The sequence below is a fragment of the Dendropsophus ebraccatus genome, chromosome 6, assembly GCF_027789765.1.
Source record: "Dendropsophus ebraccatus isolate aDenEbr1 chromosome 6, aDenEbr1.pat, whole genome shotgun sequence".
Classification (NCBI taxonomy): Eukaryota; Metazoa; Chordata; class Amphibia; order Anura; family Hylidae; genus Dendropsophus; species Dendropsophus ebraccatus.
The window spans coordinates 130,681,423-130,692,938 of record NC_091459.1 but is presented as its reverse complement, the minus strand read 5'-3'; the positions used below and the strand labels follow the sequence as shown (position 1 = coordinate 130,692,938).

The 11,516-nt window shown below is 41.5% G+C and overlaps 1 protein-coding gene across 5 annotated transcripts in view; it reads right to left on the bottom strand.

Moving 5' to 3' along the window:
• Positions 1–11,516, bottom strand: part of LOC138796073 (ephrin type-A receptor 3-like) — a 195,604-nt gene that overhangs the window by 183,049 nt on the left and 1,039 nt on the right. The gene's annotated exons all lie outside the window — the stretch shown is intronic.

Genomic DNA, 11,516 nt, shown 5'->3' with positions numbered 1-11,516 from the left:
GAGTCATAGATGTGCTGCCAAAATTTCCCTTTTTTTCTGTTGAATGTGGGGTGTGTGGCTACCTCCCGTTGGCCTGCACTCCACCCATGTCCCAAGGCTGCTATAAAAGAGATCATTTCGTCCCAGTTGTAGGCTTATTCAGCCCAGGAGAGGCCATTGCTAGTGTGAAAATGCTAGAGTAGGGTCCATGTCTCGAGGACGCCTTAACGTTGGTGACATGGTACACTCTGTTTGATCAAATAGTTTGTTAAGATTCTCACTTTTCTAAAAAAAAATATTATATTTTAATTTTTAATATCTACAGAGTAGGTGTTTACCGTGTGTACGCTGGGAGGAGTATATACTGTAAGCCCTAACACCTGTGGGTTGCTGTTGCACCTTTTGTTTTTTGTCAGCTTAATATTAGGCCTAGTGGCCAGACTGAGAACTGCAAGATTATTTTATAAAATAGATAGTAAAACGGAAAGTTATAAAAGAACATCAACAAAAATTCTTTAAAAAATGCTTATTGTGCTTAAACAATAGATCATTTTCTGATGATATGTTCCCTTTAAAATGTACATGATTATAGTTTGCAGCTGTAACATATAGTATGGCACACTATAGCACGGAGAGTGTCATACTGTAGCTGTAACATATAGTATGGCACACTATAGCACGGAGAGTGTCATACTGTAGCTGTAACATATAGTAAGGCACACTATAGCACGGAGAGTGTCATACTGTAGCTGTAACATATAGTAAGGCACACTATAGCATGGCAAGTGTCATAGTGTAGCTGTAACATATAGTAAGCCACACTATAGCATGGAGAGTGTCATACTGTAGCTGTAACATATAGTAAGACACACTAATGCATGGAGATTGTCATACTATAGCTGTAACATATAGTAAGGCACACTATAGCACGGAGAGTGTCATACTGTAGCTGTAACATATAGTGTAGTAAGGCACACTATAGCACGGAGAGTGTCATACTGTAGCTGTAACATATACTGTAGTAAGGCACACTATAGCACGGAGAGTGTCATTCTGTAGCTGTAACATATAGTAAGGCACACTATAGCACGGAGAGTGTCATACTGTAGCTGTAACATATACTGTAGTAAGGCACACTATAGCACGGAGAGTGTCATACTGTAGCTGTAACATATAGTAAGGCACACTATAGCACGGAGAGTGTCATACTGTAGCTGTAACATATAGTAATGCACACTAGCACGGAGAGTGTCATACTGTAGCTGTAACATACAGTATAGTAAGGCACACTATAGCACGGAGAGTGTCATACTCTAGCTGTAACATATAGTAATGCACACTAGCACGGAGAGTGTCATACTGTAGCTGTAACATACAGTATAGTAAGGCACACTATAGCACGGAGAGTGTCATACTGTAGCTGTAACATATAGTAAGGCACACTATAGCATGGAGAGTGTCATACTGTAGCTGTAACATATAGCAAGGTACACTATAGCACGGAGAGTGTCATACTATAGCTGTAAATCAATTTAACAAATATTTTCTCTATAAATTATTACCCAAAATGACATATTGATATAACATTTGTTCCCATAGATCTAGGCCTGTATACCTGAACAAGGATAAATGCTTGCTATAAAATCCCCATAAACAGTCAATGCTAAAAAAAAAAGAAAAAAAAAGAAGTAAAGTTAAATTTTTTTTAATATAGACAATACAGTGACCTAAATGACAGACCATGGATAGAGTCCAGATGATAGAGGTCACCAAGCGTCGGTGCTGTGATAGTGCCCCCCCACCTCAGCATTATTCCCACTCGGCCCTCCTCCTCCTTCCACTGTTTCACATCAGTTGATCAATACTGTGAAACTATAGAATAGCAGACGCATTAGCATCCCAAACTGAGGGAGGGCGGGGGGCTTCAACAAGTCAATGATCTTCCATTCAATGAACTCTACAGGACCGGGAGGGATTCGATAGTCATTCTCTATTACGTTGCTTATTTCTTATCTGGATTTTTACATTTTAGTTTATGTATTCTCTATCCATATTAGGCAGCAAAACATATCTAGAGGTCTACTCTGTGGAGGCCATCTCATGACCTGTTAGGGGAGTGTCCGACTGATGACTCATGACCTGTTGGGGGAGTGTCTGACTGATGACTTATGACTTGTTAGGGGACTGTCCGACTGATGACTCATGACCTGTTGGGGGAGTGTCCGACTGATGACTCATGACCTGGTAGGGGAGTGTCCGACTGATGACTCATGACCTGTTAGGGGACTGTCCGACTGATGACTCATGAGCTGTTAGGGGACTGTCCGACTGATGACTCATGACCTGTTAGGGGACTGTCCGACTGATGACTCATGACCTGTTAGGGGACTGTCCGACTGATGACTCATGACCTGTTAGGGGACTGTCCGACTGTTGACTCATGACCTGTTGGGGGACTGTCCAAATGTTGACTCTTGACCTGTTGGGGGACTGTCCGACTGATGACTCATGACCTGTTAGGGGACTGTCCGACTGATGACTCATGACCTGTTAGGGGACTGTCCTACTGTTGACTTATGACCTGTTGGGGGACTGTCCGAATGTTGACACAGAGAGTGTCATACTATAGCTGTAAATTATTACCCAAAATGACATATTGATATAACATTTGTTCCCATAGATCTTGGCCTGTATACCTGAACAAGGATAAATGCTTGCTGTAAAATCCCCATAAACAGTCAGTGCTAAAAAAAAAAAAAAGTTAAGTTAAACATTTTTGAATATAGACAATACAGTGACCTAAATGACAGACCATGGATAGAGTCCAGATGACAGAGGTCACCAAGCGTCGGTGCTGTGATAGTGCCCCCCCACCTCAGCATTATTCCCACTCGGCCCTCCTCCTCCTTCCACTGATTCACATCAGTTGATCAATACTGTGAAACTATAGAATAGCAGACGCATTAGCATCCCAAACTGAGGGAGGACGGGAAGCTTCAACAAGTCAATGATCTTCCATTCAATGAACTCTACAGGACCGGGAGGGATTCGATAGTCATTCTCTATTACGTTGCTTATTTCTTATCTGGATTTTTACATTTTAGTTTATGTATTCTCTATTTATATTAGGCAGCATAACATATCTAGAGGTCTACTCTGTGGAGGCCATCTCATGACCTGTTAGGGGAGTGTCCGACTGATGACTCATGACCTGTTGGGGGAGTGTCCGACTGATGACTCATGACCTGTTAGGGGAGTGTCCGACTGATGACTTATGACCTGTTAGGGGACTGTCCGACTGATGGCTCATAACCTGTTAGGGGACTGTCCGACTGATGACTCATGACCTGTTAGGGGACTGTCCGACTGATGACTCATGACCTTTTAGGGGACTGTCCGACTGATGACTCATGACCTGTTAGGGGACTGTCCGACTGATGACTCATGACCTGTTAGGGGACTTTCCGACTGATGGCTCATGACCTTTTAGCGGACTGTCCGACTGATGGCTCATAACCTGTTAGGGGACTGTCCGACCAATGACTCATGACCTGTTAGGGGACTGTCCGACTGATGACTCATGACCTGTTAGGGGACTGTCCGACTGATGACTCATGACCTGTTGGGGGACTGTCCGACTGTTGACTCATGACCTGTTAGGGAACTGTCCGACTGATGGCTCATGACCTGTTAGTGGACTGTCCGACTGATGGCTCATGACTTGTTAGGGGACTGTCCGAATGTTGACTCATGACCTGTTAGGGGACTGTCCGACTGATGACTCATGACCTGTTAGGGGACTGTCCGACTGATGACTCGTAACCTGTTAGGGGGCTGTCCGACTGTTGACTCATGACCTGTTGGGGGACTGTCCGAATGTTGACTCATGACCTGTTAGGGGACTGTCCGACTGATGACTCATGACCTGTTAGGGGACTGTCCGACTGATGACTCATGACCTGTTAGGGGACTGTCCGACTGATGACTCATGACCTGTTAGGGGACTGTCCGACTGATGACTCATGACCTGTTAGGGGACTGTCCGACTGATGACTTTCCATGATGGAAAGGGTCATCAAAAGATATTTTGTATAAAAAGGATAGAGGATAACATACTGATCAGTGGGGGCCTGAACCCTGGGACTCCCCCCAATCATAAAAAAGAGGGTTCCACTGGCTGAACCCCCAGACAGTATCAGATCCACAGCTAGTATAGGACAGTGGGAAGCAAACCCTGGCCTCCAGCTAGACTCCACACATCCTCTAATGACAAATTTTTTTTTGCCGTTTGATTGTTGTTTGCATAGATACGGGAAGATTATCACTTAGGTTTGAAGGATATAACAATTTTTTTGCATAATAATCTTTTCATGTAATAGGGCCTACTTACCCTAAGCCTAAATTAAAGGGGTACGCCAGCGAAAATAGTTTTCTTTCAAATCAACTGGTGTCAGAAAGTGCCAGTGATTTGTAATTTACTTCTATTAAAAAAATCTCCAGTCTTCCAGAACGTATCAGCTGCTGTATATCCTGCAGGAAGTGGTGTATTCTTTTCAGTCTGTACAGCAGGAGAGGTTTTCTATGGGCATTTGCTACTGCTCTGGACAGCTCCTGACATGGACAGAGGTGGCAGCAGAGAGCACTGTGTCAGACTGGAAAGAATACACCACTTCCTGCAGGACTAAGGCCTTATTCACACGTTCCATAATTTACGGATCCGTATTTCCGTATCCGAGTTAGTGCACATTGAAGTCTATTGGGCTATTCACACAATCAGTAGCAGAAATAGATGAAAATCAATCCGCAAAAAAAAAGGACATGTCCTAGTGCGGACCCATTTTTTTTGCGGATCCTCTCATTGAAATGAATTGGTTACGGATTGTTTACGGATTGTAACATGTTGGCATCCATATTTCCGCAAAAAAATACGGATGAAGTGCACTGAAAAGCAATGAGTAGTAAAAAAATGGAATTACGGAAATACGGATGGAATACGGATGGAATACGGATGTCCAATCCGCAATATCTCACGGGTTGTTTCAGGACCAGAAAAAAATACTGAACGTGTGCATAAGGCCTAAGTACTAAAGACTGGAGATTTTTTTTTAATAGAAATAAATTACAAATCTCTGGCACTTTCTGGAACCAGTTGATTTAAAAAATAAAAAAATTGCTAGAGTGGCCCTTTAATGTTAGGGTTACACTAACAAACTTGCATTCAGTTAGGAAGTGTCCATCAAGAACTTTTCGGGTAGCTTTACACGTATCGGATCCGCAGCGGATTTCACGCTGCAAGTTTGCAGCAAAATCCGCTGCAGAACCTGTTATAGTGAAGTTCTATGTGGTCACATACCCGCAGTGGAATTTTCATTCCGCTGTGGCTATGTGACCCGCCCCCTTTAACCCCCGGCTGCCCGCAGCACCGGCCCGAAGCATACATTACCTGTTCGGTGCCTCGGCTGTGTGAAGCTCCCGGCTCCCCTTGCTCCTCATCAGCCAATCAGTGCTGACATGCACTGATTGGCTGATGGGGAGTGAGGGGAGCCGGGAGCCACACACACAGCCGCGGAGCCAAGCAGATAATGTATGCTTCGGGCCGGGCCTACGGGCTGTGGGCGGCTGGGGGTTAAAGGGGCCGGGTCACATAGCCACAGCGGAATGAAAATTCCACTGCGGGTATGTGACCACATAGAACTTCACTATAACAGGTACCGCATCGTATTTCTTTGCAAACTCGCAGCGTGAAATCCGCTGCGGATCCGTGTACAGAATCCAATCCAAGGCCAATTTTACCAAATGGGACTCAAAACAAATTTCAGCCAACTCGCTCATCTCCACTCACTACATGAAATCCATATCTGCCTGGGTATATTGTAGGTTCTCAAACATACGGCCATGAAGTTATTCGGTGGATTATGCATCTGATAGACTGTAATGGAGGGGTGTCTCTAGTGGCCAATCATCATGGAAAGTGGTTACTTACTCACACAATACCATAGAAACCCAAGGCTTCTCCGACATGGCAGCGCTCTTGTTTCATTCAGATTAAATAGTTGTATTATGGTAATGGATTTACATGCCGCACTTATGTCCGCCTCTACCTTATTTCCATTTTAATGCATGTGAACGTCTCTTCTCCATCACTGTATGGACGTAGAGCTGTCGGAGACGTTCATTTAATCGTATGCTTTCCGGGCTGATGTATTGCTGTAGGAAAGCTTTGTTCTGGTACACTGGCTGCACTTCTTGTAACCTCGGGTTTCCCTATAGACATCGGTGGAGCGTTAGGGAGACAGACGTATAAACAAGACGGTAAATTTAGCCGATTCCACGCAGCGATGGCTCCAAAATAGTTTCACACAATCATTAGTAAGAAGAAACAATCTAGACTGAGAGTAAACATGGTAATGAATGGTAATTGCCTAGGCTCGGTAAATTGCAATGTACGTACACTTTGTAATGTAGTGAACCAAGGAGGGGCCGATACTGTCCTCGAATACTGGTGGGGCATATAAGCACAGATGACTAGTGTTGAGCAAACCTTTCAAAACGTTCGGGTTCCGCAACGATATCCGAACCCGAACGCAGAGTGTTCGGATAATGTTGCGGAACCAGAACATTTTGTCAGGTCCGCTCAACACTGCAGATGATGTATAGTGATGAGCGAATACTACGTTATTCTAACTATAATGCATTTGAATATTACCTCTCTGCGCTCCCTGACATTCTGCTAGCTTCAGCCCGCTTCTGGTACTGTCTGACGTGACGGGGTGTTCAGCCAACCACCGGGAAAGCGCCATGGCACTGTCCCAGTGATTGGCTGAGCAGCCAATTTTTTTTCTTTACAAAGGCTGCACGGACATCGTTAACAATGTCTGTGCAACCCTTGCGTACCGATTATTGGGCAGTGTATGGGCTCAGTAAGAGAGAACGGATCTAGGAGTCTCTAGTAGACTATGCTAAATGGGACCATGCTGTATACTTTACACCTGCAACTGTTTTCCAACATATACCAAAGATGCATAGTAAAACCAAGATGGTTATGGGGCCCCGCTATAACTTCCAAGCACTGGGACCCCCACCGATCAGGAGAACAGAAGTCAATTGTCACCCACGTGAACGGAGCAGCAGCGCACATGCTCTGCCATCACTTTGGTCACCACCTATGAGTCTTCCAACATGGTTGAAGTTGAATGTTTACTAATTTTTGGTAGTCACACCAAGAATAAACAGAGCAGTGACCAAGCAGGCAAAATGCCCGGTATTGGGATAGCCTCCAGTGCACCAAGCAAGCTAATTTGCATATAACTTTTTGGCCAATATGTCTGGAACGCGACACTGATTGGAAAACAGTGAATCTGGTTGATTTTAACAGCACCGCACCGAAACATGAGGGGACATGCAAATTTGATACTGAAAGTTTTCAGGTGCTAAACCCCAACTGCATAAAGCCCCTATTACACGGGGCGACTGTGAGGAGCAAACAAGTGCTGTCAGCTCTCGTTTGCTCCTTGTTCCCCGGTCGCTGACGCCGCTATTCCTCGGCAGCAAGCGGGTAAGTGCAGGAGGAGTCGTGCTGGGGGCTGCCCGGGTGATCGCTAGATCGTCCGGGCAGCCCATAGAGGATAGCGGCAGTCTGCCACTCCTATTCCACGGAGCAACAGCAGCAGATCGCTGCTATCATTGTCGTTTGTTTTTTAACATGTTAAAAGACAAACGACAGCAATGATCAGCAGACATTGTTCTTGTCAGCTGATCGTTGCCTATTATTACACTTGACGATTATTGGCCGTAACGTCCGATAATCATTTCGTGTAATAGGGAGTGTAATAAGAGCATTCTGCTGGTTCAGTGGCCCTTAGAGATAGTGACGGGTTCCCTTCTCTCTAATAACAGTATGTTGTTCTTGCTTGTAGGGCCCCAATGTATCCACATATATTGTACACTCTAGCTTGCTTTTTACCCAGAACAGAACCACTCTAGTCCCGCGGCTATACCTCATATGGACAAGAGGGGCGCTGTTTCTGGGCAACCAGCCGACTCTCCATCTAATCCCAGACATCCAAGTTTTATATCTATAAGATCCAAGACCTGAGAGGCGAGGACTAGCACTAAGTTGGGTAGCCCAATAACAATAATAGGGACCACTTTTCCACCTAGACACCATCTTTCTCCGACCACCTGTAATTCCCAACACTAGGTGCACATCTATGGCCACTTTTCATGGCAGGAAGATGGTAATGATTCATTCTTGTTATTTATACTGTAGATATTGCAGCCCCTTCATATAACATCATTCTCATAATGAAAATCTCATGGCACGGTACTGGATGTGTTCACACTGACTTCAAGGATAATCTGTGAATATGAAGTAACATTCCAATGTAAGGTCAATTGTATCTCTTTCTAGGCATCACTGTAAGTACTGTATTATATGTGAATAGCATCGGGGGGGAGGAATGGAGGGAATAACTTTATCTATGTGAACTTAGTATAGATTATGATGGGGCTCGTACATTAAACTTTCTGATACTATTATAATAGAACACTATAGCTGCTTTCTCCAGAGACAGCGCCATTCTTGTACAGTGGTTACATCTGGTATTGCATCTCAGCCCATTCAGGAAGTAACTTTTCAACAAAACTTTTATTTCTATAGAATCCAATCTGTTCATTTTACATTGATCAGTACATCCAATTGCTGTATAAGGCAGGGTGCGATATATATATATAGCATGCTGGTTGTTGTAGTTTAGTAACAGCTGGGGAACCACATTTTGGGAGGGATACTAGAAAAGGGTTGATATGGTAAGGACTCCCCCTGAAGCCCCTAGTGACTATATATCTGGCTGTAGAAAGGACAGCAACCATAATGATGATGATTATGATTATTATGATAATAATAATAATAATATTTATTCTGTTTTTCTACCTCCCATTGCTGCTCAACCTGTCCCATCCTTTTTTTTACAATTACTGATGTAGCAGTGCTGAATTTGTAATGTAACTTTTCCCAGTTCATCACTTTACATTTGCACTGGAATTACATATTGCCCCATATAAAGGAATCACATTGATATTAAAATAAGACATGATGAATGACAAACTCAGCTCAGCTACACTGCACCTCTTCAGCCCACTACACTAAGTCACTATCATGTTATTGAGGGTTATGGTGGACTGTATGCAGACACGTGTAAAACGTTGCTAGATAAGTATGGTATGGTGTATGGCATGGTGTACTATAGTTTAATATGGTGTAGTATAGAATAGTATAGTATGAGATAGTATGGTGTTGGATAGAATAGTAAAGTGTGGTGCAGTATAGTATATGGTATAGTATGGTATCATATAGTATAATATGGTGTAGTATAGAATAGTATGGTACAGTGTAGAATGATATGGTATAGTATGGTATCATATAGTATAATATGGTGTAGTATAGAATAGTATGGTACAGTGTAGAATGATATGGTATAGTATGGTATCATATAGTATAATATGGTGTAGTATAGAATAGTATGGTACAGTGTAGAATGATATGGTATAGCATGGTATCATATCGTATAGTATAATATGGTGCAGTATAAAATAGTATAGTATGGTACAGTTTAGAATGATATGGTATAGTAAGGTACAGTATGGTATCCTCTGGTATAGAATAGTATAGTATGGTAGAGCATGCTATAATATACTGTAGTATAGTATGATATGGTACAGTATGGTAAAGAATAGTATAAGAATGTATAATATGGTATAGTATGATACAGTATTGTGTGAAATAATACAGTATGGCAAAGAATAGTATATTAAGATACAGTATAGTATTGCAGTATATGATATAGTATGAAAGAGAATATTATAGTAAAATACAGTATAGTATTACATGATATAGTATGGAAAAGAATAGAATAGCATGAAACAGTATGGTATGGTATAGTATAGTATGGTATATTATGTTATGATATAGTATAGAATACTATAGAATGGTATGATATAACATGATATAGAATAGTATAGTACAGTATGGTGTGATATAATATGGTATAGAATAGTATACTATGGTGCATTATAGTATGATACAGTATAGTATGGTGTAGAATAGTTTAGTATAGTATGATATAGTATGGTTTAGAATAGTATAGTACAGTATGGTATGATATAATATATAATGGTATAGAATAGTATAATATGGTACAGTATGGTATTATATAGTATATTATGATATGGCACAGTATAGTACAGTATGGTATGGTATAAAATGGTACAGTATGGTATGATGTAATATAGTATGGTATACAATAGTATAGAATGGTACAGTATGGTATGATATAGTATGGTATATATAGTATAGAATGGTACAGTATGGTATGATAGTATGGTATATATAGTATAGAATGGTACAGTATGGTATGGTATGATATAGTATGGTATATATAGTATAGAATGGTACAGTATGGTATGATATAGTATGGTATATATAGTATAGAATGGTACTGTATGGTATGATATAGTATATCATGTTATGATATGATATGGTATAATATGGTATAGAATAGTAAAGTATAGTATAGTATGGCATGATATAATATAGTATTGTATGTTATGGTATGATATGGTATAGGATAGGATATTATGCTATGCTATGGTATAATATAGTATGGCATAGAATAGTATAGTATGGTATGGTATGATATAGTATACAGTAGCATGTTATGCTATGCTATGGTATAGTACTGCTTTGTATTGTATAGGATGTAGTACTTTTATAGTCCACCTTATTAAATTAGCTTATTGACAGTTTTGTGTGGATGTTGATGACGATCAATAATAACAGTATACTGGGGTCAGACATAAACAGTGTCCTCACTATGTTTCTGTAGTTGTGACATTTCATCCCCTTCTATAGATAACCTCAATACATTAACCAGTTTGTTACCAGGTGAGCATAATGTTACTGTACTAGTACTGAGCAGGCAGTTATATAACTGTATTGTATATGCCCATCTGTCAGTGTTATGGAATAGCCACAGTGGTGGTTTTTGTAGTCAAACCCCCCATTCATTCAGGATTGTAAAGGGAAGTCAATGGGGTTCGCTATTACACAACCTTTACACACGTGTCTGCATGCACTCTCATATGGTTTATTAGGCGTGCAAGACACTGTTATCTGATAGCCATAAAAGAAACAAATCTCTAGCATTCATATACCCAGGGCCTCATCTACCTCTATGGGGCTACAAGGTGTGTGCATGGTGATAATACAGTAATTGTAGGTGTGAAACCACAGGGCAAACTCACATCTGCTACATCTAACACATTCAGCTCTGCTACATCTGCACATCCTATGGGAATAACCCAATGCACTACACCACACGGTTACTGGTGAGGGATGAAATCCTACACAATGTACTTAATACCAATGGCAGGATAATATATAAGGAAAATGTGTGCTCAGCGTCAGTCAGCAGACAGAAAGCCGTCATGCCATATGATATATTTTATATATTATATTCTAAGGAATTCTCAGATGGAAA